Source organism: Vigna unguiculata, chromosome 3 (assembly GCF_004118075.2).
Source record: "Vigna unguiculata cultivar IT97K-499-35 chromosome 3, ASM411807v1, whole genome shotgun sequence".
NCBI classification, from domain to species: Eukaryota; Viridiplantae; Streptophyta; class Magnoliopsida; order Fabales; family Fabaceae; genus Vigna; species Vigna unguiculata.
In genome coordinates this window covers 13,941,620-13,959,133 of record NC_040281.1, presented here as the reverse complement: position 1 = coordinate 13,959,133, position 17,514 = coordinate 13,941,620, and the positions used below count along the sequence as shown (strand labels likewise).

The following is a 17,514-nucleotide window of genomic DNA, read 5'->3' as shown; positions in this document are numbered from 1 at the left end:
TAAAATAAAATAAAATAAAAATTAATAAAAAAAAATAATAATAATAATAGTAATACTAATAATAAATAATAATAATAATATAATATTAAATTAGATTAATAATAATAATAAGAAGAAGAATAATAATTATAATAATAATAATAGTAATAATAATAATAATAATAATAATGATAAGAATAATAATAATAATAATAGTCAAATAACATAATAATAATGATAAAAAAATAATAATAATAAAATAATATAATAATAATCATAATAAAATAAAATAAAATGAAAATAATAATAATGATAATAATAAGAATAATAATAAAAATAATAATAAAAATAATAATAAAAATAATAATAATAATAAAAATAATACTAAAATAAAATAATAATAATAATAGTAATAACAATAAAAAATAATAATAATAGTAATAAAAAATAATAATAATGATAATAATATTAAAATAAAATAAAATATATAATAATAATAATAAGAATAATAGTTATATTATAATAATCTTGATATTAATAATAATAATAATAATAATAATAATAGTAAAAACAACAATGATAAGAATAATAATAACAATAATAATAGTAAAATAAAATAATAATAATAATAATAATAATAATAAATAATAATAATAATAATAATAAATGTGTCATATTTAGGAGAAAAACTCTAAACATCATGCAAAACATAAAAGAAGAATCATATTAACCACTACAGTGATTGGATCATATAGAGAACTCAATACAACGGAAACCACAAGCACACACATATTTTCTCTAAAACCACGTACAACAAACATCCATCAAGAGGTTAAACGATAAAAGAATTTGTTTCAGGAGACGACTTTCAAACATCAATATATAATGCAATTACAGATAATATCATTTAAGCAAGAAATGACAATCTCCTAACCTGGTTTCCCTTGCTCAAGATTGCAAAATTTCCTAGAGGTACTTTTGTTCCATGAAAGCGTCCACTCAAGAACACGCACCAGCGTTTCTTAGCCTTGTTTACGCACTCGGAATACTCTCTCCACAACCCCTCACCCTTTGGTAGTCTCTAAAATCTACTATCCTATCTAAAAAATGATCTTAACTACTTTAACTAGGATCAATGGCATAGAAAAACGAAAATAAATAAAAGGACTTTAATGCTTATTTAACGACCATTACATTGTGGTTTCTTAACCATATGACGTCTAGGATTTTCTGACCATTCTCCTCCATGCAAAAAAAAGGATTTGGAAAAAAGAACCTATTTCACATCCCCCAAGATTTGAATCCCCAACCACACAATTTTAAAACAATTACACAACCAATTCATTTTTCATGATAATTCCCATACATCTAGGATTATATTATGAATCACACGGTCCAGTATTTTATTAAAAATAAACAATTGGCATACACATCACTTGAACCCAAGTACTCTTAATACAACTAAGTACCCTTAACCACTTAAACTAGTACTATTTCTTGTCTTTACTCTCCACATTAATTAACTTAAGGATTTCTGCAAGGTCACATTTATTAAATAAATATTTATTTATTTTTTTAATTTTCTCGGATCTTACAAAGAATAGTGCGTTCTGAAATTGGAGATTTCTAACCTAAATTTCTGCCTCGGTTATTTTAAACCGAGGCATAAAGGGCAATTATGCCTCTGTTCTAAGGAAGACCAAGGCATAAAGTCCAATTCAATTCTGACCATTCTCCCTCGGGTAACATGAAACCAAGACAAAATAACTTTAAAGATTCAGTTTGGGGGAGCCGAGGCCTAATCCTCTGAAGTTAAATAAAAACAAAACAAAAGAACGTGAATTTAAAATTTTTGAAAGACATTATGCCTCAATTATGTTAGAATCAAGATAGAAAACCCTTTATGTCTCGGTTATTCGAAAACATAAAAATTTATTGAAATTGCAAAAATGATAATGTTTTTAAATATGTTTTTGTTCTTCTTTAACCGAGACAATAGTAATAGAATAATTATGATAATAATAATAATATTATTATTATAATATTATCGTTAAAAATAATAAATGTTATTATTAAGAATAATATTTTTATTATAAAGTTAACAACATATATGGAAAGGATCAATCTTCTTTCTTTGCTACCCACTGCGAGCAAGAAGCTTAGCCAAAATGAAATGTTTAATTATTAATTTTGTTTTTCCATTATGGTATATTCCCATATTGGTTGGTATGATGTTGGTGTTGGGTTTTGTATTTCTGCCACAAGACAAGTCCCACTAGATGAACTTAATTGTCACTTGTTTCTGTCTTTCTACCTTTTGCAAGCTAGGTTTCTGCGGATGAAAATGTTCCACAATTCCAATATTTTCTTGGTTCTGTTTCACGTTGTTTAGGATAAGAAAAGTTGAATGCTCCTTTTGTTGTGAAAACATGTGGTTCAGAGGAAGTCCTTTGATTTCATTAATCTTCAACAGTTCTTTGGACGTGTTTATGGCAACTATTCTCAGTTTTTCCGTACCATTTCAGAGTTAACACGTGTTTATACCAATAATGTATAGCCTTTGACTGTAGATGAGATGTAATATTCAGGAAGAACTAAAATGCTGATGAGATTCTCCATTTGTTAATATGTTGCACTTTTATTTTATGGATTACTTTTTGTGTCTTACGATTCCGTGGCAGATGATGAAACAGAGAAATGTTTTGTGGTAAACGAGGAGAAACAGTAAATTCCATTAGTTATATATGTGGTCAAATATATACGTATTTGGCAATTTTCGATCAATCGGTTTCATGTTTCAGGTCCATAAATTAGTGTGATTAAGGGTTTTTTTATTAAAATGGTTTAGTTGTTTATACAAACACATATTTAAAAACAAATTATCGATTATGGGCACCGGCGGATCTATAAAAGGGTCATGAACCTTCCCCAATTTTTTAATATTTATAAAATTTAATATATATTTATATTTATATATGTAAAGGAAAAAAAATTTATTGTTTATGTTTATTTTTCAATTTTACTTTTTAAATATTTTTGTAAATTAAAATAATTATTTTATTAATATTATCTTTAAAGTAATTATTTGTTTAATTTAATACTTTATTTTTATTTTTATTGATTTTTTAAACTTAATCATTATAAATGAAAATTAATTACAACAAAATAAAAAAATTATTTATATTTAATTTTACAATTATAATAATAATAAATAATTTTATTATTTTTTATTATCATAAAAAATAATATAATGTTTTTACTAATTTATATAACAATTTTTAAATTATTATTTTGGTTCTTATTTTCGTTCAAAAATATTAAGTTGGTTTTTCGGTTCTTAATTTGATTTTTATTTTTGAAAAAAAAAAATTCAATTTGGTCGTTTATCGTTAAATTTTTTGAATTGAATCAATATTTTTTTTATAAAATTGAAGTTGTGAATAAGGATAATTTATTTTATTGTTATAATTGTTTATTGTTATAATTAGTTGTTATAATTGAATAGAATATTAGTAAATCTTATGAAATACTTATGTTAAAATATTAAAATCTGTGTGAATATGTATGTAAATCAAAAATTAATATCACATAAATCAATTGAGTTTATTAATTTGAATATATTATCTGCATAAAATATTTTTACTAAGAATTTAGTTAAATATAATAAGAATTTTGTAGAAAATATTTAAGAATTATATAATTTTATAAAAAAAAATAATTATCTATAAAAAATTTATCTCTCAATTAATTTTTTTTTTAAAAAGTGATAATTGAAAGATTAATTTTGCTTGTATTTAATGTAGTAAAATACGTTTAATTGCTTACAAAAGATTGTGTAATTGATTAATATCTTGAGATATGGTATTCACTTCTTTGCTTTAATTCATTATTAAGGGTACAATCTATTAACATGGTTTGGAAACCCACAAAAAACATGAAGACTTAATTGATTAATAAATCCATAAAACTTTTCACATATATTTTTAATATAAAAAACATATTGTTCAACTGATTTTAGTATAGGTTATGTGTTGGAATAAAAGATTTTACCGTGTGCGAAAGACTCAAACAACACTCAAAACAAAAACTTTTTTTAAACACATCTTGTTCTTCAATCATCATCATAAAGATCTTCACATTGAACTTGATTCTTGTTTTCAAATCCAACAAAGATTTATCAGACTTTGGTCAAATAGTTTTTCCCAAAAATTGAGTAAAGCGTAGCACCTAACAAGCTGACTATCTACACATGACTCACATTCCCCCTTTTCGTAAAAATTGATTGTGTGGAACAACTTTAGGTATTCAAGATTTTTTACGTAGAAACTTCATAGTTAGACCATCTGGTATGAAAATAAGAGATAGACACACATGATTAACATTTATAAGTGTTCGACTCCATGAAATGCTTTAGATTACGTGTGCTTATCATTTGTAAACAAAAAAAAACCCGAAAAAAAAAAACTTATCAAATGAAGTTATATGAAGAGTGTTATATATGCATCTGTTCGACCAAACAAAACACTAACGTCTACCACTGCGAGAATCTAATGGTTATAAAACCATTTTTTGATTAGAGATAACAAAAAGAAAATAAGATTTGTTAGAACTTTTCTCTAAAACAGAGTTTTTCTTCTTATATATATTGATCATTTTGTTAATCTCAATTCAATATGTAACTTCTAACTCATATTTAAATTTTTAACAATTTTTCTCATGTGAGTCACATCTAACCACAAATATATCATGGTAACTTACGAGCAATGTAAATCATATATTTCACTCTAATTATCGTTCAATTATAAATTATCTTATAAAAAATTGTGTTTCTTTGTTTCAATAGGTAAAATAAATAATTATAAAAAATACATAAATATAAAAAATTATTAATTTATTATTGTATTTATATATAATTATAATATAATAACATATTCAAAAGAATTTAATATATCCTAGATGTAAGTATTAGTATACGAGAGATTATTATGTATTTAAAAACATAGAGAATATAAATATAAATGTCGGGTGGAATATGAAATAACATGTTGCCTAAAGTAAAAAAATCGTGGTCTAAACGTGGAACATACAGCCATGGTCATTGCTAAAAAACAACACTTTAAGTTTTGAAAACCATTGTCTTAGAAGAAAATAATAGACCACACTTTTTAGCCAACATGTTATTTCATACCATTAAGTTAAAAGTTATAGCTAATAATTAAAGTTTAACTCTTTTCTTCTTAAGATTGTAGTAACCAAAGTGTCATAATTTGATTGTGACTTGACCGAGCTATCCTCCACCACAAGATAATTTATTCATCTTACAATAATTTAACTAGTAACATGATTGCAATTTAAAAATATTTAAAGTTAAATTATCACAATGTTAAAGATATGGTCTAAACTATCTACATTTTAACAATTGTTGCCTATAACTATGAACATTTTCTACCATATTTCTTAGAACAAATATACAACATTTTCTTTGTATGCTCTCTAGGTTTAAGGCAAACAAAACTCACTATATGAGCAACAATAAAAAGTTTTTTAGCCTATTGTTATTTTACGCAATGGTTTTCTAGTTGTTGTCATGTCATTGTTGCCTAATATATAGGTATGAAGAAAATTTATAGTGCATAGTACAACTGATAAGGAAACAACAGAAGCAAGAGGCCGCAATTTTATTGTTTTGCCCACATTTTCTATGGGCAACTTGTAAAAAAATGTTGCCTAAATAATCAACAATTTGTAAAATGTGACATTTAGTAGTTTTAAGCCATACACACCAGTGTAATAACGACTTTTTGCCCCGATTATTTTCCTTATTTTGCCTCGGGTCTGGAACCGAGGCATATTGGGGCGAGGCCAAAAGGTATCCCCTTTTGGCCTCAGTTGTTACCTGAAGCCATAGAGTCCCTTTTATGTCTCGGTTCTAAATGAACCGGAGCCATAGGGTTCCTTTTCTGCCTCGGCTCCACGAGAATCGAAGCCATATGGTAAAAATATTTTTTTTAATTAAATTTTTCGCGACTCACCAAAGCACTTCAAAACTATTTACCATTCTCCAAGACCCACCTGCTTCATCTATATCACTGCCACTCACAAATCCATGTCCCTTGAGGGAGTTTATACCCTCAATAAAAGAGGTAACAACTCTAGATCAATCTTTTATTACTCATGACCTTCAAAATCACGAGTTAGATGACGGAGAGCACATACAAAACACTAATGCCACTTGTAAACTCTCTAAGTCCAACAATTCTAGTGCTGTGGAATTGGTTCAAACTGAGAAAACAGATGCTCCTCATTGTGCATTAACACTAGATGCTATGCAAGGAAATCAGAATTACCTGAGACATGTCCGTGTGCATGTTGTTGATGAGAGGTTTAACGGATAACCTAAGATTCTCACAAATTTTGCTACATCAAACATAAGTGAAAGTCAAAACAACACAGCATGCTCCTTTGTTCATCATCATCAATCGTTTTCTCCTTGTCCTCCCTTCTCATAACACAATCAGGATGATTACCATTCATTTCTTCAGCTGCCGCAAACCAATTCCTCTAGTTATCACCACCTTCCCGCAACACTCTCATTCGTAGAACCACCACCTCAGCATCACAACACCATTCCAACCTGCAAACAGAACATACAAGCAAAACACTAGAATCACAACTCCATCCCTGCAATACAACATCACACCGGATCAAAACCCTATCCCAGCACAAAACTCTCACGTTTCATCTTCCCCAATCGTTCACACCCAAAAACAAATCAGAAATAGAGAAACAAATAAGAAAGAAAATCGCCAACGGCATAGCCGCCGACGAGTCAGAGTCTCGTACAGAAGCAGTCGTTGTCGCGGTGGCCGGAGGGCTGGTTTCCTTGGTGCTTGCGGACCCAGTCTCGGTGGCTGGCGTGGTGGCAACGAGTCACAGGACCTAGGACGTTTCTCTCGTGCGAAAGAAGAGAGTTAAGGTTTGGAGACGAATGCGCGCCGGCGTGGACGCCGATGATGGTTGGAATCGTTGACGTAGTCCCTGGTAGGCAGGGCTGCGCAGCCGTGAGAGGGATCGGCGCTGTCGTGCAGTCACGCGAGCAAGAAGCCGCCATTATCTTGCGATGGGGAGGAAGGAAGAGAAGATGTGTCGCTGCCGACTAAGCTCCTGGCGGTGACCGGTGTTGTCGCTAGGGTTCATGCGTGAGGTGAAAGGGAGAGGGGATCCAGGAGACTAGCGAGACGCAAAGAGAGATGGAGGAGATGCAGCGCGCGCGAGGAAGAAGTAGAGGGGTTCACCTTTTTATGCCCTAATGAAACTATATGGCCTCGGTTCAATTAATAACCGAGGCATATAGCCCTATTTGGCCCCGGTTCAGTGCCACCCGAGGCCAAAGACGTAACGACTAGTGGCATTTTTGAAATTTCTAGCCACGTTTTTGGCTTCGGGTCTGTTCAACCGAAGCATATAAGCACCTTTTGGCACCGGTTTTTTTCGAACTGAAGCCTATAACCCCTTTTGGCTTCGGGTTTTTCTTGAATTGAGGCATAAAAGTTGCCTGGAATTGCAAAAATGTCACCGCGCTGTTATATACTTCGATTCCTTGCCAATCGAGACCTATAAGGCGAGGTAAAAATGCAATTTTGCACTAGTGACATATATATATATATATATATATATATATATATATATATATATATATTTGTGGTTATATTTAGGCAACACTTTTGTACATGTAAACTAGTTCAATATGGTCTAAAGTAAAAAATGGTGTACTGTACCCAAAACGGCTAACTCATTAACTACCGGTAAACCCAAGATTTATCATTATTTAATAGAAAACACTTACATATGAAAACTCTAAGATGCCCTTTGAAAGCTTCAAAGCGAGTTTTCTTAGAATAGACTTATATACATCTATAAGCAGATAAGATACACTAATGACAACATTACCATAAGAGTAATGTTCTAAATAGTATCTTTGTTTTAACACCGATAAGTAGATAAAATGCACTACTGAAAAAATTACCAAAAGATTAATGTTCATACCATCGCATGCGCTTAATTAACACCTATAAGAGTAAAATAACAAAGTAGCTTTGTTTATAATGGCACCCAAGAAGGTTTATTTGTGTCCCCCTTCGAGATAAGAGGAGGAATGCTTTGTTCGTTTCTGAAGAAGTTTCGAGGGTCAACCCTTGTCTTCACTTGTGCCAATCTGTTAAAGTTATTACCAAAATACTTAAAGCCCCAAATGCTGGCTTGGCTGAAGCTTGTGTAACCATTGTTATTAACTCCGATGTCAAGGTCTCTATAATTCATATATGCAGCTCTTGGAGACTCTGAAACATAAGGTTTCATATATTTATACACTCTTCTAATCCAATTCATGTACCTTTGAGCTGCCTCATCCCCTTTTTCTTCCCAATACACACCGTATTGAATGTGGAATATGTAGCCCGATCTGTGTGCGAATGGCGTCTCGGATTCTGAAATCTCATCCATCCTTCCTCCATAGGGAGTGAATTGAATGTAAGCATCTTTAGCCTCATCTTCATAAAAGAAAGGCCATAATCCTTCTAACCCATCATCTGGAATAGGATCTCTCACATAATCAGATTTTGCTTTGAAAAACAACAAACCGATTAATTGAGTTCTGTTCAGCAAAACATCGGTGGGTTCACCGTTTGCGAATCCAGCCTTCCACAGAATCGATTCTATCCAACTCATCTCAGTGCACTCTTCTCTCACCAAACCCAACTCCGGGAAGCTCTTTTGCATCATGGGAATCAGCTCATCAACACGTCCAAGATACAACGATATAAACTGCGCTTCTACTGTTGGATTCCCACTTTTACTTGAATTTATCCTTACCATGTTGGCCTTCATGGTTATGCTCTCGTTAAATTTGTTTGCCACGCGCTGCCACTTATGAATAATCTCCGTTGCATTTTCTTCCAATGTCCTTGCAACTTGGAACACTGTCACAGTTGATGGAACTGGAACTAATTTTATCTTCCAAGCCACGATGACCCCAAAGCTTGCTCCACCACCACCTCTAATGGCCCAAAATAGATCCTCGCCCATCGTTTCTAAAAAAGTTATGAGGATCAACCTTGGTCTTCACTTCTACCAATCTCCTAAAATTGCTACCGAAATACTTGAGACCCCAAATGCTGGCTTGGTGGTAGCTGGTGTAGCCATTGTTATTTACCCCAATGTCAAGGTCTCTGTAATTCAGATATGCAGCTCTGGGAGACTTTGAAACATAAGGTTCCATATATTTATACACTCTTCTAGTCCAATTCATGTGTCTTTGCGCAGTCTCGTCGCCTTCCTCAAGCCAAGTGGCAATATATTGAATATGAAATATGTATTCAGAAATCTCATCCATTATGCCTCCATAAGGGGCAAATTGAAGTTGACCATATTCAATGCCATCGTCATAAAGCAAGCGCCATAACCCTCGTAATCCATGAAGAGGAATTGGTTTGCTCACATAATCAGATTTCCCTTTGAAGTTCTTCACACGAGTTCGAGTTCTGTTCACCAAAACTTCAATGGCTTCAAGGTCTCTAGATCCACTGAACCCAGCATTCATGAAAACAACTGACCCAATCCAACTCGTCTCAGTACAGTCTTTTTTGTCCAAACCCAACTCTGGGAAGCTCTTTTGCATCAATGGAATTAAACTCTTCTACACCTCCCAAAAACACGGACACAAAATTGGCTTGTATTGTTTGCTTTCCATGTTCACTTGAATTTGCCCTTGCCAAGTCCATCCTAAGGAATATGCGCTTGTCCAATTTATTCGCCACAAGCTGCCACTTTTGAATAATATCGGTTTCATATTCTTCTAATGTCCTTGAAACATTGAACACTGTCACAGTTGATGGAACTGGAACTAATTTTATCTTCCAAGCCACGATGACTCCAAAGCTTGCTCCACCACCTCCTCTGATGGCCCAAAACAGATCCTCACCCATGGCTTTTCTGTCAAGAAGATTACCATTCACGTCTATTATGTGAGCATCTATGATATTATTGTAAAACTAATTAAGGATCTTTGATTTATGATTCTCACTCGATGAAACATAATAGAGCCCTAACCTTGATCCATGAGAGATCCTGTGAATATGCGTTCTTCAAATTTGTAATCTTGTGTGCTCTTCAATCACCGTTTCTCAATCTATCTCTTTCTTTCTCTTCTTACACGTTCTTGATGGGTTACAGTGAAAAAAACCTTATGGCCGGAGACAGAACCCCTATTCCTTTTATAAACCAATGTCCATCAAGTTGGTTTTATTTTATCTTTATCTTTATTTTATTTTATTATCACTTCCCATAATAATAACCAATAAGTCTTTATATATTTTTTTTTAAATCACAATTGGGTCCATCATAATATTTCAAATAAGTCACTAATAGAATTAATTCGTCAATTAATTCTAACATTCTCCCACTTGACTCATATGATGTCATAACATTATGTGATTTAATACATAAACATAATGCGCAATAAAAGACCTTGCATAAATTGGTTCCATCATTATTCATAATTAAAGATACAGACATAATAAGAGTCATGGCAGTCACACATCATTTGATCGACATGATCCCTTCCATGTACTACTATATCATCCCTTTCTCCTTAATATGACCTTAAAAAAGAGAAGTCAATAATGGGTTCAAACATAATGTCATTTTACAAAGCAATAACATAACATAATTTGTTTTCTTCATCATAATTTGCATGCATAAACATAAAGAAGAAAACACAGATTTCAGAAATTTATACATTAAGGAGCTCAGAGTGTCACATAAACATTAAAAAAAACATTAACATTCAACATTTAACATTCACTAGTAGACATAATGCCCATATTATTTACATGACCAGCATACAATTTGGGCGGTAACCCTTTTGTTAAAGGGTCAGCAATCATAAGATCTGTGCTAATATGTTCTATTGACACTTTACGTTTCTGAACTTCTTCTTTAACGGCAAAGTATTTCAACTCCATATGTTTAGCACCTTTAGAATACTTGTCGTTTTTAGAAAAGAAGACTGCTGCGGAATTATCACAATAAATTTTCAGCGGCTTGGAAATACTGTCGACTACTCCAAGTCCTGAAATAAAGTTCCGCAACCAATTAGCCTGAACTGTGGCCTCAAAGCATGCCACAAATTCAGCTTCCATGGTGGATGCAGCAATGACAGACTGCTTCGCACTTTTCCATGAAATTGCTCCTCCGACTAAAAGATACACATAACCAAAAGTAGACTTTCTTGTATCCACACAGCCGGCAAAGTCTGAATTTGTATAACCTATCACCTCAAGGTGATCAGATTTTCTATAAGTAAGCATGTGATTCTTTGTTCCTTGTAAGTATCTTTAAAACTTTCTTTGCAGCTTTCCAATGCTCCAGACCTGGATTACTTTGGTATCTACCAAGCATACCAACTGCAAAGCTAATATCTGGCCTCGTACAGGTTTGAGCATACATCAAACTCCCAACAACAGATGCATAAGGGATATTTTCCATTTGTTTCCGTTCCAAATCATTCTTTGGACATTGCATGAGACTAAACTTGTCTCCTTTCTGTATTGGAACAGGAGATGCTGAACATTTATCCATTCTGAATCTCTCTAAAACTTTATTAATATATGCATTCTGAGACAAACCTAACAGTCCTTGTGATCTGTCACAAAATATTTCTATTCCTATCACATAGTATGCCTCACCCATATCTTTCATTTCAAAGTTATTAGAGAGAAACCTCTTAGTCTCACTTAATAGAGCAAGATCATTAGTCGCAAGCAAGATATCATCAACATACAGAATCAGAAATATAAACTTACTCCCACTGACCTTCAGATATATACACCGATCAACAGTGTTTTCCTTAAATCCAAAGGACACAATAGTATCACTGAACTTAAGATACCATTGTCGAGAAGCTTGCTTAAGTCCATATATCGATCTCTTAAGTTTACACACCATGTGCTCCTTTCCTTCTTCAGCGAACCCCACCAGTTGGTCTATATAGACATCCTCTTCTAAATCCCCATTCAGAAAAGCAGTTTTAACATCCATTTGATGTAACTCAAGATCATAATGAGCTACTAATGCCATGATAATTCTAAAAGAATCTTTCTTAAAAACAGGCGAAAATGTTTCCTTATAGTCAATGCCATCCTTCTGAGTAAAACCTTTGGCAACAAGACAGGCCTTGTAACGTTCAATATTGCCTTGAGAGTCACGCTTAGTCTTAAAGACCCATTTACACCCAACTCTTTTGCATCCTTCTGGCAATTCCACAAGGTCCCATACGTCATTATGTGTCATTGATTTAAGCTCATCTTTCATGGCATCTAACCACTTATCAGAATTATCACCATTAATGGCTTCTGAAAAAGAAATTGGATCATTATCAATACTTAAGTCATTTTCTGACTCTTGTAGATAAACCACATAGTCATTCGAAATAGCAGACTTTCTATCTCTGTGAGATCTTCTTAATACTATTTCTTGTGGTTGTTCTACTATCGGTTCATTGTTAATCTCGGGATCATTAATTTGTTGTTCTTCTTGATTGTTGTGAGTTTCTACAACATGTGGAACAACAACTCTTGATAAAGAAGTACTAGTTATAGGAACTTGTACTCTAACTTCCTTAATCTCCACATTTCATGAAGCTTCACTCCCACTGGTTTCACCATTTTCAATGAATCGAGCATTTCTAGTTTCAACGATTCTAGTACTATGGGTAGGACAGTAAAACATATACCCCTTTGATTTTTCTGGATAACCAATGAAAAATCCACTGATTGTTCTTTCATCCAGTTTCTTTTCTTGCGGATTGTATATTCTTACTTCTGCCTGACAACCCCAAACATGCAGGTGTCTCAAACTGGGTTTCCTATTCGTCCATAACTCAAAAGGAGTCTTTTGAACAGCTTTACTAGGAACCCTGTTCAACAAATACATGACAGTCTTTAAAGCATACATCCACAATGATACAGGTAAACATGAATTACTTAACATACTCCTAACCATATCCATTAAGGTTCGATTACGCCTTTCTGATACACCATTTTGTTGTGGTGTGCCTGGCATTGTGTATTGAGCACAAATACCACGTTTCTCAAGGAACTTAGCGAATGGACCAGGGTGTTGTCCACTTTCATCATATCTTCCATAATACTCACCACCTCTATCAGACCTTACGATTTTCACCTTTCTGTCTAATTGCCTTTCCACTTCATTTATATAAACTTCCAAGGCATTTACTGACTGAGATTTCTCATGCAGTAGATAGACATGTCCATAACGCGAAAAATCATCAATAAAGGTGATGAAGTACTTCTCTTTATTGAAAGAATTTACATCAAACGGACCACATATATCGGTGTGTATGATTTCAAGAAGCTGAGTGCTTCTCGTGGCTCCTTTCTTTGTGTGTTTAGTTTGTTTGCCTTTAATACAATCCACACACACATTCAGATCAGTAAAATCTAAATCCGGAAGGATTTCATTCTTTACTAATCTTTGCATTCTTTCTTTGGAAATATGTCCCAAACGTTTATGCCACAAGTAAGCAGATCGTTCATCCACTAAACTACGTTTAGTGCCAACATTGTGATGCAAAGTCATAAGAGTTTCAGCATATAAATTATCCAAATTCAATTTATATAAACCATCATAAAGTGTACCAGATCCAATCATAAAAGTACGCTTAAACTGAAACAACCATTTCCAAACTTAAAAGAATATCCAGCAATATCAAGCTTAGACAAAGAAATTAAATTCCTAGTGATACTAGGTACATAAAAGGTATTCATAAGGTCTAAGTGATATCCAATGTCGAGGATTAGACGATAAGTCCCGACCGCTTCCACTGGAACTTTCTCTTTATTGCCCATGAAGACAAACTTCTCATTTGGGTTTATGGTTTGGGTTGTAAGAAATCCCTGCATCACATTAGAAACATGAGTCGTACATCCAGAATCAATCCACCACGTATTATGGGGAACTTCAGTTAAGTTTGATTCAAAACATACGTAAGCATTATGCTCACCTTTCTTTTCGAACCAAGCCTTACGCTTTATGCAGTCCTTCTGGAAATGTCCAGACTTCCCGCAGAAATGACATTTGTCATTTTTCTTCTAGATTTTGGTTGAGGACTTGTCAATCTTCAGTGGTCCTTTACCCTTTCCATGTTTCTTAGCAACTTTCTTTCCAACAGCTCCTTGATTCTTCACATATTGAATAGAGTGGCTTCCTAAGTTCTTCAGTCGGGTCTCCTCCTGAACTAGCATACTGTGCAATTCATCAATTCATGCACATTCCACTTGTCTTTCATGGTGTTGTAGTTCATCTGAAACGGACCATACTCAGACAGTAATGAGTTCAGAATGAACTGCACGAGAAAACCTTCATCCACTGCCATTCCTAAAGACTTAAGTCTTGCTGCGATATTTGTCATCTCGATCACATGCTCATACATAGTACGCGAACCGTTAAACTTCATAGTGGTCAACGTACTCATCAGTGTCCCAACGAGAGACTTATCAGCAGTTTGGGAGCGCTCTTCCACAAATTTCATAAATTCTTTTGCGTCATCAGTTTTGGGAAGAGCTGACTTTATATTGCTTGCTATGCTCATTATCATAAACATTAAGCTAAGTCTGTTTGATCTTACCCAGGCTTTGTAATGGACTTTCTCTTCATTGCTACTAGCATCCGTGATAGCAGCCGGCTTTTCAACTAGAAGAGCTAGATCAAGATCCAACACACCTAAGTGAAATTGGACTTGCTCACTCTAGTTAGGGAAATTTAACCCATTAAAGACTGGAACAGACGAAGCATGCGCATGTAAAGATACCGGAACAGAGACTGCAATTAACACATGTCTAACATTAATGCTTTGAGTCATAAAACTAAACGTAAAAACAGATTCAGATATAAACAATCATTCTAACTAATGTTCTCCTTTGGGAGATCCGCTAATACACAAACATAAGCATAATGATGTTAATCACATTATAACATTATTGATAATTAAAATATGCATCAACTAGAATCACCTACTACCTTTGGTTATATAAATAAAACTAGTGACGCATACAAAATTATCTACAATCATGTTCATTAATTATGAGAACAATTAATCAACCTTTGGGCGATCCTTAAATGTCTTATAATTAATGAATTTTAATTAACCCATAAATTTAATTATACATAATTTAGCATTCATACTATGGGTAATTAAAATAAAAAACATTAATAATTTGAAATCATATAAACTTTAAAATTTTGGTGACTAACAAAATTTATCATACTTGATTTTAAATAAATAAATAAATAAACATTTAATTGCTATAAACTTTATATAGCATCTTCATTAATTTTAATTTAACAATAACAAACATAAATATTATTACAAATTAAAATAAAATTATTAATTATTTATATAAATAAAAATAATTAATATTAATTTTATTCATAACATAATCCAATAAAAACATTAGACTTTAATCTTAATAAATTACAACCCATTCACGTTCGTGTTCGTGCGTCAGGAGAAAAACCAAAATTGGAAAACTGAAACTTCCAATTGTACACGTTCACACAATGGCAGCACACGTTCACACACTAATAATATGCCATTCACTTTGCTTCATTTCAAACAGTAACGGTTTTTAATTTCAATCAATGCCAATTAAAATACAATCATGCATCATGCCACTGTTCATTGATTCATTGATTCAGATTCATTATTCACGCATATATTCATGTACTGTTCATTCGTATTCAATTTTTAAGGCAGCGAAAAAACTTAAATAACCCTTAAAACTTTAATTAGGGTTCATAAAAATTGGAAACAAACGTCATAAGAGGAGAATCATAAATCCTACAATCTTGCTCTAATACCACATGTAAAACTAATTAAGTCACTCGATGAAACATAATAGAGCACTAACCTTGATCCATGAGAGATCCTGTGAATATGCGTTCTTCAAATTTGTAATCTTGTGTGCTCTTCAATCACCGTTTTTCAATCTATCTCTTTGCCTTTCTTTCTCTTCTCACACGTTCTTGATGGGTTACAGTGAAAAGAACCTTATGGCCAGAGACAGAACCCCTATTCCTTTTATAAACCAACGTCCATCAAATTGGTTTTATTTTATCTTTATCTTTATTTTATTTTATTATCACTTCCCATAATAATAACCAATAAATATTTATATTTTTTTTAAATCACAATTGGACCCATTATAATATTTCAAATGAGTCACTAATAGAATTAATTCGTCAATTAATTCTAACAATTATCTGCGGCAAGAACGTACTTACACATCAAGGATCCATAACCACCTCCACTGAAGTGGCCACCAGTGCCTACAGTGGCACACACACCCGCTGGGAACCCTAGCGTTTTGCTTTTCTGGCTAATCGCGTAGTAAAGTTCACCAAGAGTTGCCCCAGCTTGAACCCATGCTGGTTTTCTACGTCAATTGTGATTTGTTGAAGGTTGAAGAGGTCAAGAATGACAAAGGGAACCTCAGCAGCGTAGGAGAGACCCTCATAATCATGGCCTCCACTTCGGGTTCGAATCTGCAGACCATGGCGTTGGGAGCAGATTATGAATGGGAGCATCTAGGACAGAGGAGTAAGAAGAGTTGGTTTGATTGGTTGTTTATATGGAAGTGGGAAGTCTTTCATTTATATAGTAGTCTGGAGTTTAGTGTTAACATCCTTGTGTTCCACTGTTTCACTTTCTCAGACCATGAAAACTCTGAAAATAAAAGAGCAGCAACAGTGAAGAAGCTGAAAGTGAAATAGGAGCTGAGAGACTTGGTTTCTATGGTCGGTTCGTTGTCGATATGAGAAGTGTAATTTAATGCGGAATCTTTAAGTAGTACTATGTAGTTTAACGTTAACATCCGAAAGTGTAGATACTAGATTTATCAACCAATGCGCAAAACTTGATTTTTATGTATATTATTGAATGTTAAACTATTTAGAAAGATGTTTTATTCGACCTCTGTATGATATAAGAAGAATAAAATAGTTACTTAATTCACAACCTAAGTCAAAACTCAGCTAAAGGAATATTTCTTCGGAGGATGACACATTATTGTACCGGTAAAGTAAAGAAAAATATTTATGAATACCAAAAACTTACATTAATATTTAGTATATATTTAAAGAGAAAGAAAAAATATAAATTTACAAATAACATGATATGATAATAAAAAAATTAAACATATAATAAACAGATAAAACTAAAATATATGTATATCATTGTTATAAATTAAAAAAATAATCACTACACAACAAAAATATTAATATTTTAATTTTTTGACATAAAATGTTATATTTTTGAATTATCAAGATAATTGTCTGTTGGATGACCATCCTACTCCTACTATAGTTATTCGTAGGTTGCTGTCCGTAGGCAGGACCCTAGTTTTTTGTGGAAGAAAAAGTTGCTTGCAAGAACACGGAACTAAATAAGGCACGTTAATG

General features: G+C 32.8%; 1 pseudogene; it reads right to left on the bottom strand.

Moving 5' to 3' along the window:
* Positions 1 to 7,900: 7,900 nt before the first annotated feature.
* On the bottom strand, positions 7,901 to 16,849 carry LOC114177388 (annotated as a pseudogene).
* Between the last annotated feature and the right edge of the window lie 665 nt (positions 16,850 to 17,514).